Here is a 13,392-nt window from a genome sequence, read left to right on the forward strand (position 1 = left end):
CTTTTGCAATGGAATCTATCCGATACGCCTTCCTAGTTCCTCTCTTCACTGGAACATGCCAGACCTCAATCAATACTCGACCAACGGCCTGAAACTTATAGCCCGTGGAGTACATACGGTGTTACGTCACAAACCGCAGGCGATGTGACGTAATTCTGGGGGCCTACACGACTGAAATTCACAGCTAAATTCTAAATTCTGAAGAGCTGAACATATCCGGTACAACAGCAAACACGACGTCGACAAGGTTTAAAAACTGCACAACACGCTTTTCAGCATTGTAATTTAATTTAAGATTGGATGCCACTCGATCCTTGGAAATCCTTCTTTGAGGCCTTATCAGTGAACTGCGTGCCTGTCTGTCCGTCTCATCACTGAACTACAATCATCAATATTATGCACGAAATGAACGATTTTCGTGAAACTCGGCGCATACCACGTATTTTACATTAAGTAAAATGGTGCTGAGATGAAGGGCCTACATATCTCCGCGGGACAACGGCGAAATTAGTTGGAAAACCTGCATGAGGCTTGTTTTCGGTTAACTTCCACTGGACAATTACTCGAAACCTATCTACAATTTATGAACATTCGAAATTTTGTAAAACTAACTGTAACGTTTCGCAAATTAACCACGGAGCATACATAATTAAAAAAATACAATTAATTAGTGCAGAAGAACCCTCCCTAAAAACTGACAGTTGCTCGACTGGTTAAGAAATTCTCCAGGTTTTAAGCAACCCGAAGGTTAGCCGCGTTTACAAGCGCCCGCCAACGATCGCTATCCTCTGCCCGTGGAATACAATTGACGACCTCGAAGCACACTGCATTCTTGAACACCCACCTTAACATTTATTATCCTCACACCTGAGCGTAGATCTCCATTTATATTAAAGTTTTTGTAGAAGTTATTAACAGAAGGTATACAGTCAGGCATTTTCCAACAGAAACCTCCCCGTCTTTACTGAAGCGCTGGATATCAGCCAGTACGGCTGCAAATGCCACAAAGAGACATTTAAGCAGTCAATTTGGCTGCCAAATGAAAAAAATACGTACCATCTCACAATGCAGACGAAGGTAAACCAAAACATCTGAATATCGCAGAAAGAATTGTCAAGACAATTTCACTCTTGTTTTAAGTATGTGTTAAGACACTAGGAACAATTAATACTTTACACACAGAAGCCCTCGAACCCCCCCCCCCCACAGAAAAACGGTCAAATAATATAGAATTGACATATATTACCTATGTATGCCTAACGCAGAAAATCCAATGGACCACAGTTTTATCAGCTTTCATAAACAAATAATCATACGGGATGTGCCTCCGCCTGTGTTTGGCAGCATGTCTTGTAGGTAATTGCCAATTTTCTGGATGAACGCATCGCCTCGATCTTCAGGGTAGAAACAATAGGATGGGGGTAACATATTCCTCCGAAATTCTGGTAACCACTTGTTAGCGTCACAGCCCAGCAAGAGACCTACGATTCACAAATTAATTCTACCGCAAGTCTAAACAAAAGAATCCAGGGAGGTTATAAAACTCAAATTTGTATTCGAAGGCAGAAAAAACAGCTCACCCTCTGCAAGCTGCTCCCTCTTTTACGCCCAGACAAACGCACGAGAGGTGGAACATTTACGGAAACACGAACAGAAACCCCAAGCTTCCGCGGCAACTTCTCCAACAGCAGTATGCAGCGGGTAGCCTAAACTCAACCTGCAGGGGTGCGACGAAACAATTTCGTCGTTTCTACCTTACAGAACATTCGCTATAGCGCAGCTGTATTCATACAGTACGGCAGGATTCAATGAATCACGGTCCTTTTAGATCCTTTTGACTTCGGCAAATATACTGCTATGTCGCGCACAGTTGTCACGTTAACCTGTCGCTGAAATGCGCCAACGAGCAGTTCTCGTCATACGAGGTCACAAAATCTCACGTCTGCTTACGTATTTTGTCAGGAAACGCTCAGCAATCATCCCACCCCAGTGACGTTTGGACGGACAGAGGCTATTAAATCTTTGTACCCGTCGGCGCTATGCGAACTTCTGAAGTGGGTAGAAATTGTGCTACTTAGCTTTCGATTTGACGGCAATAATATCCGGCCTGTATATTAACAATAGTTGTCTGAATCTATTTCTCCGATTTAATCATAAACCAACGTCATCTTACTCCGTCTGATTCCACTGAAACACGATGTGAACATTCACATATTTAAATCGCTAAGAAGAATATGTATCTGCCCCCTAATGCCTGGTCGTATCAACTGTTGATCTCCTTAAGACATACGTAATTCCAGGATCTTCAACGGCGACGATATGAAGTCGAATTCCGATAGCCGAGGTGTTCCGATTCCGACCACTAGCCAATATTACGTAAAAAAAACGGCCAACCGGCGTGCAGTTTGCGCCACAATCGATATCGGCCGACGTCTTGCTATCTGCTTCTCCGCAGTCCGTACGTACGTAACTCGGTTTGTTCCATGACCCTGGTCTCGGAACTGGAGGAAATGAGGTCAGAGCAACCCGAGCCTTCCGTCAACATTTCACAAGCTTAAAAATACCCTCGGGGTGGATAAAAATCGACTCCCCGTGCCCGATAAAAAGAAAAATGCACTACAGGCATTACCTTATGCGGGCGCGAACTAGGACTTCGCATTTTGAGCGTATTAATTTTCTTAGATTACGATCAAGAACGGAGGGCCATGTTCGCTCATGAGCTATTATAATTCTCACTTCTACGCACAGCACAAAATTTCTGCGTTCTGAAATCAAGACGCGAATGCCCACAAGTGAGTTAAATAATGTTTGCGTGATAATTGGGCAATAATTTCTACTCGGAGGAAGGCGAGTCGGCCTATTTCAAAGTCGCTGCAGATCAGAAAAAATTGTAGTTAAAATTGTTAATGTTCTTGATTCGTAACAAACATGTCTCTTAAAGATACACCAAAGACAAAAGCACGACTGTTTAATGTAATTAAATGTGCCCAATAATTGTACAGTATAAGAACACAAACATTAAACAGAAAGTTGAATGAACGAAAATTCGCTCTTAAACCAACTCTGATCGGTTGTCTCGAGGGTACAGAATACGCAGGTTATATATGGCCCTGTACGTGACATTACAAGACTACTCGAAGTCATGTCCCCTTTATAAATTCATCTGCTGGGAAAATAATTTATTGTTAAACTTCCTGCTTCGGTATTTACCGAACAACAATGAAATACAGCGAACGGTGGCTTGGCAATAATTATGAAAGAACTATCCATACGGAATCAGCTGATACACGGTTGGACAGATATTTTTCCCGCTGATACACGGTTGGACGGATAGTTTTTCCCGCTGATACACGGTTGGACGGATATTTTTTCCCGCTGATACACGGTTGGACAGATATTTTTTCCCGCTGATGTCAGAGAGCGAGGGAAGTGAGAAATCGAGAAAATCCCCAGCTTCAGTTCCTCTGTGAACTGGGAAAAGGCCGTCATTACTTTATTTCAGAGGGGGCACACATCTGTCTAGTCCCCGGGAACACCGATGCTCCCTAGCACTGCCGAGAAAAAATTCGAGATGGGCCCCTGGTACTAAGCTTCAGGTAGAGAAGCGTAACAGGTTCATTCTATCACCGTCATCGATGGACTTCACGGCTAACCCACCGTCAACATCCACCAACCACCGTCACTACCGTTCAGAATTACTGGCAACGAAATGAGGCAATGAGCACATGGAGCGAACGAAAACGCGAAGTCCTGTTTTTATAGGGCGTCGAACTGCAAACTTCCTTCGTTCTGATGTTTACTGTTACCAAACGATAATTTACGACGCACTAAAACGTAACAGGCATCCAATCTCACTAAAGCAAGAAAATCCACGTATAAACCGTATTTAAAATGGCACGTATGATATTTAGAAGAGGAGGAAATTCTGCCCGAAACACAATTTTCGCTTCCGGTCCAGATAGAAGACATTTAACGCGCTTATTATGAATTTACGACCCAACTAGGCATAAAAATTCGTATGCTGGAAATTCAACGACAAAATTTTAACTGATCGAGTTACTTGCATGAAATGCATAATTTAAGACGAAATATTTCAACCGCAGAAACTACTTGACGCTGCGAGAATTTAAATAGACATTGTAGGATGAATTTAATTCTGATTCGTATAACCTCATTCGGCACCAAGTTCAAATCTTAAATTGTTCTTCGTTGGTTCCTTCTTATGTGGGATGTTTCAACGACTTATGTAATCAAAGACATGCGTTTTTATAAGGCCCCTCAGATGTCGCTTAAGTCGCTTAAGTCACTTAATTCCGAGAAGCAGCATTTCATGTTCCAGAGAAAAATGTATTTACAGGAACAAAAAAACAATGGTACGCGTATTATAGCAAGTCAAAAACTCATCCATCCTTCATGAAACACGAACGTTCATTGCCGTGTTCAGCAGAGCCCGTCACGGACCCATCCTGAGCCAGACGAATCCAATGCACACCCCACCAAATAAAATCTCCCTACAAGCCATTTTAATATTGTCCTCCATCGACGCCTCGGTCTCGAGTTTCTCACCCCTTCAGACTCCCCAACCAAAATGTTGCACGCATTTTTTATGTCCCTATGTGCTCCCCCGATTCAATAATCCTAACGGAGGTTCTCACAGTACAACCAACCCCAGTCTGTTGTCACTGCATCCCTCCAAGCTCAAATATTCTCCCACGGATCGCTGTTCCCAGTCGCCCTCAATATAAAAGAAATTTTATTACAGACGTAGCCATGCTCATGGAGTTCGAGAGCGTGCCGCTGTGATGCGCTGCGATGCTGATAGTAAGAGATTGGGTAACGCGGTAAGGCGTGGAGCGGCGTACGTCCGTCGAATTGCATTCTCCTGATCAATAACGACCCGGTAACAAACGCTCTCAGAACAAGGACATGACCACGGATAAAGAACACGCCAACATTTTCCCGTAACTTATGCTTATTTTCACGAAAATCTATGAAAAACTGTATCTTGAATACGTTATTGTAACTTTAAAATTAAAATGTCTAGTTTTAGTCGTGCGTTTGTCCATGCGAATTAAAACTGGCGAAGGAAAATTAGATCACAACAGAAAATACATGCAAGCCACAGACCAATTCCTAGTTCCCGTGTCACTTTGAAGCCTGAGATTGTGGTTTCTGAAGAAGATTCGAATGAAAGAAACAAAGAAGAATCATGAACACTTCACGCTTAATAGCAGATCTCTACATCTTTACCCACGCCATGTTCTTGAGGGCAGAACTGGGAGACAAGCAAATGGTCGTTGGTTCAGGAAATAAAAACATCAGAATTCTTCCAACAGCTATATTTAAATAGAAATAAATATACCAATCCATCTTTGTTTCGAGTTTTATAGAAAATTTGGATTTGGTAATATTTCTATCCTACGCTCCTATCTCCCCCCCCCAAATAATGTGTGTGGGTGTTTCTGCCCCCCTGAAGACGCCTTTCAATTTCAAAAGGCCCACAACTGTAAATTAATTACACGGACAAGAGATTAATTCTGTTACGGTTTTTGAGGAGCGAGATTTCAAAATGGTTCTAGCAACTTTAAAAAAAAATTATAGTCGTGCTGCCGTCAAAAAACCGCGACTCTAGGACAAAGGACTGGTTCCACGTGAGAAACGAGAAAACACTGATCTGCCTGATACGTAAAACAGTGCAGTTCGGATTTGAATAGAGCTAAAATAATTGTCAACTGGGACTATTTTTTGTTTAAAAAAAGCTGTCCCACTATACGCCACGTAGGCGCTTGGGGGGTGAGTGGAGGTATAGCTCCTACTCATTCTTGACCTCGGCACTAGATGGGGGTGAGTGAGTGGTAATGCTCCATAATTAATAATGTCATAAGCTCTACGATGTTTAAAAGCAGAATAAAAATTTTAGATTTGAAGTTCTCGTTGTAGGCCAAATATTAAGATGGCGCATCGTAATCTGTTAGAAGTTTGCTGACGTTTCAGAGGTGTCTGTTACCTCCATCATCAGGACGATAATCCGCGCGCGAGAAATTTATTCCGGATACAGAAACTACTCGGAAAAAAACAGAACCCTGGCAGAACCACGAGGTTCCGTTTGTAGATTTTTAGAGTGGCTAAACAGTTTTGACGGATGGAACCACAAGTCTGAGCGGTCTCTTACTACGTCCGTCCGTCACGATATCCGTTCTGCCAGAAGCCTTGTGACTACTCTACGCCCTGGTGCAGAATATTGAACTGGGAGTACTCGACAAGAGCGAAGTCCTCAGAAAGCATACTGCCGTTTTACCGATCCGCGGATCAGAAAGGATGAGGGCCATTGATCTGGAGCATCTCCACACAAAACAGGACGCACTGAATAATGGCAGAGGGGAAGGACAATCATCTGCATCTCGTAGCCAGAATTGTGTTAGTAGCTGACGCACGCCGTTCACAAAGAAGTGGGAGGGTAACGCGAATTCATCCATGAGTCACGCACCCCCACTCACCCCGCTACTCAATTACTGTCTGTGCCCCGGAAGGAACAAAGGGCAATCGCCCTTAAGACCATCTACACGAGGGATGCTGAAGACAAGAGACGGATGACGCAGAGCGGAGGGAGAGTTAGTTAGTGACGGACAAAGAGACTGGTAATCAAGATTTCAACAGCTTACACCGCATTCCTGCTAATATACCGAGCAATATAACTACATGCCCCGCAAAAAAGTGTTATGTAACACGGTGGTATTCAACCTTTTTTGTTCGCGTACCCCCAGATATAATTTCTCTTCAACTTTGTACCCCCAAAGTTGTTGGTGTATAATTCAAGTTATACATAGTATATAATCTACATCTAAAATAAATTAAATAAATTACATTACTGATTATTCAATGTTTATCATAAAATAATATTTTTTTTTAAATTTCACGTACCCCCTAAGATGTCTTCGCGTACCTCCGGGGGTACGCGTACACCAGGTTGAATACCACTGATGAAATTAAATACACGATCCAGTAAAAAACAAACTTTGTGACTACACGGGACTTCAGGTTCTCATGTCAACGGCTGTCTTCTGGGGATTAGCAACGTCGTGAAGCCTGGTACAAGTTTACCGACGTTTCAGAAGTCCCTGCCCGCCTACATCATCTGAAACAGCCTACAACCCATAAGACATCCATCTAGAAACTACATGCCCCCTCCCCCCTCATTTAAAAAAAATCTACAGACAGAAACAAGGGTAAGTAATGGGGTCACGTTTATGTGAACATACCACACCTCCGAAATTAATAGACTTCATAGTCGCCTATTCCGACAGCACAAGATAATTCTCTTCATGAGCGCGTGTGATGCAATGCGACAGTAACCTATATATTGCTGCTGAAAATGTCTACACTATCTGCGTAACATTCCTGGATTAGTGAACACTAATATAACGTTCACGTGACTGAGGTCGACGAGGAATCCACAACGAAAGAACGAGACGAAGAACTCGCCCTACTATGGGATGAACAGTAAAATGGGTTGATTTGATCGTCCTAATATTTCATTAAGAAAGAAAGGTCCTCTTCGGTTCAAATTCTCCTCAGAACTCTATTCTCATACAAACTCAATTTGTGTTCTTGCCTTAATACAACGTAAACAACTGTACCACGGCGAATGCTAAATATTTCACATGGTTCAAAGATCACATTTAAGAATCGTTTCTAAAACCAGATGTGAAATTATGCCCTTTATGTACAAATTAAATACGATGAATAAATCGAAATAAAAAACATTATTCTCGTATTTAGAGATCCGTGGCTTTGCACTTCTTAAAGACCATCAACCTATTAAGCGTTTCAATAATCAGCATTATCACTGATAATATATTTTACCAGCATCAAGGATAAAGCCCTCTTTTTCGAGGGCCATTTCTGGCTTGTCCTACAATTCGAGTGTACAACCATCAATTAAACACCTACAAGATGCAGCCAACAAGATCATCGTTGGGTGGGGTGGGGTGGGGTGGATGAAGACCAATCTGCTGTCGTCTGACGTGGGTGATGGAGGCGACACCCGGTTGCTGAAGAAGATGGACAATGGAGGTCAACTCACAGTCGGTTTAGAAAATGTGTTTAAATTTAGTAGACCTTAGAAAAAACTTCATGCCTCGTGTGGTAAAATTGCTCACATTTATACACCCAAAACTTCTGCATTACCAAATAAAACATACCCTAGCAAGAAACCTCTTCACCACATTGAGGACGAAGATGGTCCTCGAAACGTTGGTTTCTTCGCCTTTCAAGAACACGGCTGGTAACCCAAGAAGAATTTATTACACTTAGTCGCCGTAAAAGCTCCAGATCATACATGGAGAAGATACGATAACGAGCAAGGTTTAAGTTGTCGTATTTTAATTGTAATTGAACTTTCAAAAAATGTAGCCATCCTACGACTCTACCCTCTTATTACAGGTCCTAACTAATATTCATGCCTGCAAAATGCTTTCCCGCGTTCAATGACAATCCATTTCTAGACTCAGCGGATGTGAAATGTTGAAAACGGGTTGTCCACACGCTGTAGGGGAAGCCTAGGCAATGCGAGCATGATATAATACAAAACTTGCTTTCCTCTTCACAATTTCCAACTTGCCAAAGGCTTCTTTCCAAAACCCTTCCTCACAGGCTACAAGAAGCCGTGGGAATGTAAATCCATACACAAGCTGTTACACTGGCTTCCGAATAAGGTTTCTTTACACGGCTAGCTCCTTACCGCTATACAAACTAAATTACAAAGCCTGGTTTACCTGTCTAAAGGCGATGGTCGACAACCGTTTCTGATACACGAACTGGCTACTCCAGCTGCCTCACACTGCACGAGACGTCGACGCAAACAGTTCAAGAATCTCCTGACATTCCTACAGCCAGGCTGGTCCCTCCACCCAGACACCAGATACTGGGTTCATACCACGGCAATCGATTTGTGACGTCACGATAGCAAAACAATGGTCATCCTAATTGAGTCAGAGCGGACTCCCAGTAAAAGCGGCGACAGATCAAGATTAAGGACCACAGGTCTGACTACGCGTAGGACCAAACTTCCACGCCCTCTATACACCTGTATGATGTGGAGCCAATGCACTTCGAACTTGTAGCATAAACGACCTAAGATGGTAAGTCCCCTGATACCCAACACTACGCCGTTTATCACCAAAATGATACGAGCACATTAAGAGTCAGCTCATAAACCATTAACATACATCACTAAAATTAAGCACATCTGTATTTTCCAACATCCATAAAGCGTCTTCGAAAGTTTCAATGATGAGGCCATTAAAACTTGCAAACGACAACCGAAGTACAGAAACCTTTAAACTACCCTGGCTCCTGTGTAATTGCAGACAACCCCATTCCTTCTATGCATCTTCATTAAAACAACATTCTGAGGTAGAAGACATTGTATTTAAAGAGCACGGTAAATTACTGAAACAATACGTACGTTAATCCCCCCCCCCCCAAGTGGCAGGGGATGCTTCTGGCTGAGATTTTGTGATTACTTATCCGTAACTTCCACACATGCACAGGCGTGACCTACTTTTTAATTACCTCCAAAAATAATTTAATTGATACTCCCTTGAAATTACGCGACTACGTGTTCAGAAACTGTTCATTAGCTTCATATATACTAAAGGAAACAAAGCAGAGTCTTGTTGTATTATAATATTAACCCTTTAAAACCCAATGGTAATTATATGTACCAGGTGTTTTAACAATCTGCGACTCTGCATTTTGTATTCATGGGTCTTTAATTCTCACAGAAAACTACGATATTTCCTTAAACAGCAATAACGAGTAGATCTTTGTAATGGTGAGGTAGTGTTTTCTTTGCGGTACGGACTGAATTATTAAATATTATTATACGAGCTTCGGCTTCAGAGAATTGGGAGAAAAGTAAAGCAATCTGCCGAAATTAACGTGGGTCTCTAATTAAATATTTTAGTTGGCTTCAGTGCCAGTTTAAAAAATGCAATATCCAGCTTAATTTATTTTATTACTAGGATATTTTTCACTGCGTCGAGGAAGATTTCTGTGTATAAACTTGGAACTAAACCTCGGACGTTTCTTCAGAACCAATCCCCGTTTCGATCTGCTTTGCTTTCCTTCTACCATCAATACAGCGACCGTCGTACTGAAACGTCGGCCAATTTCTGCACAACACCACAAGCAAATAAAATGTTCACACGGAAGGTGGTCGCAGGCCTGTAACAAATGTGTCGTGTTTTCCACTTAGGGTTTCAAAAACTGTCTCAGCATGAAAAAGTCATCAGTATTCCACTAAGATGACACAAGACGAAGCCAGTCTGTACAGAGACTTGTGAATGCTGAACTGATGTTAGAATACAAAATAAACGCGGATAAAGCCTTCAGGATTCTTCCACCAAGATGGTCAGTAAAATAGGATAAATACCTGGCAGCAAGCCCCAAAATATAGACACAAAATCAACACGGTAGAAAGGATATTTTATTTTAATTTTTAATTATTATAATATTATTTAGTGTTCTGTCTGACGACAGGTCCATATGAACAGGATCCTTCCATCCTTTTCTCGGACTGGGACCTGTTCATATACGTTCTTGGCAGATGATCCAGAAGTGGTTTGCCATTGCCTTCTTCTGTGTGTGAATGGAGTAATTGTTGGGATGCCACGGAGGAAAACTCCGTGTTGCCTAGACCACGGCCTTGCCCAACACAAGTTATAAATTCGGGCACCGCCGGGAATCGAACCCGAGACCCCAGGATTACAAGGCCAGCGTTCTAACCGCTAGACCACCTCATCTTATTATTATTTAGTGTTCTGTCTGACGACAGGTCCATATGAACAGGATCCTTCCCTCCTTTTCTCGGACTGGGACCTGTTCATATACGTTCTTGGCAGATGATCCAGAAGTGGTTTGCCATTGCCTTCTTCTGTGTGTGAATGGAGTAATTGTTGGGATGCCACGGAGAAACCGGGGAAGCCCCCGGAGGAAAACTCCGTGTTGCCTAGACCACGGCCTTGCCCAACACAAGTTATAAATTCGGGCACCGCCGGGAATGTAACCCGAGACCCCAGGATTACAAGCGTTCTAACCGCTAGACCACCGTGGCTATGGTCTGAAATTACTAAATGCCACTGTTTCAGTGTTAAGAGAATCAGCTTAATGGAAGTGCAAACAAGTTGCGTGGGTGGCAGAAAACACAGAAAGTGACAAGTTCCTCCACAAGGGACGGGCACCTGTACCCGCGTGATCTATATGTGATTTAGACAGTCATTCATCACGCGACGCGCCGTGTCGAAGCCAGTCGACGTCGCACACCTGGTAACAGCTACGGATTGATTAATTAGCACAGCGAATGACGGCTTAGCCATTTATCTTGGTTCAGAAACACGGTATGCCCCCCCCCCCCCCCCCCAGCTGCTGGAAGTGGATCTGTAATCACGGAATTTCGCACAAGAATCGACAGGCCAGCTGCCAATATCCTAATCATGAAATAACAGTTCTACTTTCATCGCATCTTTGAAACAATTAAAAAGTTTCTTTCCACGAGAATCGATTAATTTTTGTCATCTGTTCGAAGAATACAAATACAAAATTTTTCGACTATTAACCATGGAAACGAACAGGGGGTCAAACATTGCGACAGAAATTACCATACACGAACAATTCTTGGTATCGAGATAACGTCTAAGCTGCAGAGTCCACTTTCTGATAACGCAGTCAGCATGCGTCCTCTGGTCTGTCTGCTTTCAAGCATCTACACTGCCAACTTAATCGCCATACACCCCCGACAGTAAATTAGCTAAAACAACTCGAATTTGAACTGCATATATTTTCCAAATACGCTATTAATTCTATCCCAGCGGCAAGCAAAATGGCGAAACCATGAGATCACCTGCCAACTTTTACCCCGAACAAATTTTTTTATAAAAATGCAATTCCAGTAACTTCTCCGAGGCAAATATGGGGCATACGGACGGACACAACTTGATTTTTTTTTTGGGGGGGGGGGGCACAATAATGGAAACGTTTCTTATTTTTGATACATTCGAAGCAGTAATCACACTGAGCAAGGGGAATGTTACCACATTTTTACCACGCAAACACGCAATGCAGTGTACTAACCTCCCCTGCCACATTATCTGTCTCGAATAAACCAATTGTGTGGTTAACTTACAACTTTGATGAAATTCTAAAAATAGCAACCAGTCTCTCGCAACGCCCCCCCCCCCAAAAGTCGACTACAAAGAGTCGCTTTTATTTCGGTAAAAAGACAAAGTAACTTGCAACTACACGAATTAAGTTCTGACGCCACTTTCATCCAATTATTCCAGTCCGTATGCTTAGGCTAGCAAGAAATGCAAATTAATAACCATTTAATTTCGCGAACCTCTCCTGTCTGTACTCAAAGAGTTCCACTACAGCATATTCAGACCACATTAAATGTTATCAGCCGTGACGTCAAAGTTTTGCGTCTGGGCCGAACTTGAATGTCGATTCGCACCGTCAGTTAAGTTTCCGAAAAAGTTTAAATACCAATTAAGTTGTAGCTCAACAGCAAATGCTTTGCAAGAAGTAGTTTCCCGTCATACGTAACCACGGACGAAATGTTTATAGTATTGAGATGATAAAGTTGCGTCATATTGCGATAAATATATATTTGTTTAAATCTTGTCAGTCTAATCACAATAAAATTCCTATTAAATATTAAAATATTACTATAATTAACATTTAAATATTTAAAATATATTATATGATGTTCTCTATCGAAATGGTCGATTTACATTAGATTAAATGATTTAAAATCTGATAAACATCTGACTAAAAAGTTGCATTTAAGAAATTATATTTAAGTTTATATAATTTTATACACCTGAAGATGGTTCTTTTAGAACTGAAACATGTCGTGTAAAAAGTGATGATCTAATGTAAATCGAACATTTCGATAGAGAACAACATATAATATATTTTAAATATTTAAATGTTAATTATGGTAATATTTTAATATTTAATAGGAATTTTATTGTGATTAGACTGACAAGATTTAAACAAAGTTTATAGTATTCTCACGTTCAAAATGACAAATTAAATCATCCGATAACAACGAACGTCTTATGATTTGAAGATACTCCCGATTCTGTCGTACTGAACGGGTAGAAATATACAAAACTTGCTCGATTGTTTACAAAGTATGCGATGCGAATATCAAACCCGAAAAAGTTAATGGCACCGACTTCTTACATCTGTTCAGTTGGCCTCTGTACGCCTACAGAAAAACTTTAAAGCTAGATGTTAAATTCAACATTCCCCTGAATGCTAGGACTGTGCATTCATACATTCAGAGATGTAATATAATTAGTGAAAGTACTGTCAGATAGGAATGAC

The 13,392-nt window shown here is 41.6% G+C and overlaps 1 protein-coding gene and 1 long non-coding RNA gene across 11 annotated transcripts in view; one reads left to right on the forward strand and one right to left on the reverse strand.

The window, feature by feature from the left end:
* Positions 1-5,380, forward strand: part of LOC110830539 (uncharacterized) — a 41,622-nt gene extending 36,242 nt beyond the window's left edge. The window contains exon 4 of the long non-coding RNA XR_002543269.2: positions 4,763-5,380. This is a non-coding gene — a long non-coding RNA (uncharacterized LOC110830539). The remainder of the gene's footprint in view (positions 1-4,762) is intronic.
* msi (RNA-binding protein musashi) overlaps positions 1-13,392 on the reverse strand; it is a 279,108-nt gene that overhangs the window by 10,436 nt on the left and 255,280 nt on the right. The gene's annotated exons all lie outside the window — the stretch shown is intronic.

The sequence above is a fragment of the Zootermopsis nevadensis genome, unplaced genomic scaffold (genome assembly GCF_977971745.1).
Source record: "Zootermopsis nevadensis isolate Lab colony 2312 unplaced genomic scaffold, Znev_1.0 Znev_ptg000001l, whole genome shotgun sequence".
Taxonomy (NCBI): domain Eukaryota; kingdom Metazoa; phylum Arthropoda; class Insecta; order Blattodea; family Termopsidae; genus Zootermopsis; species Zootermopsis nevadensis.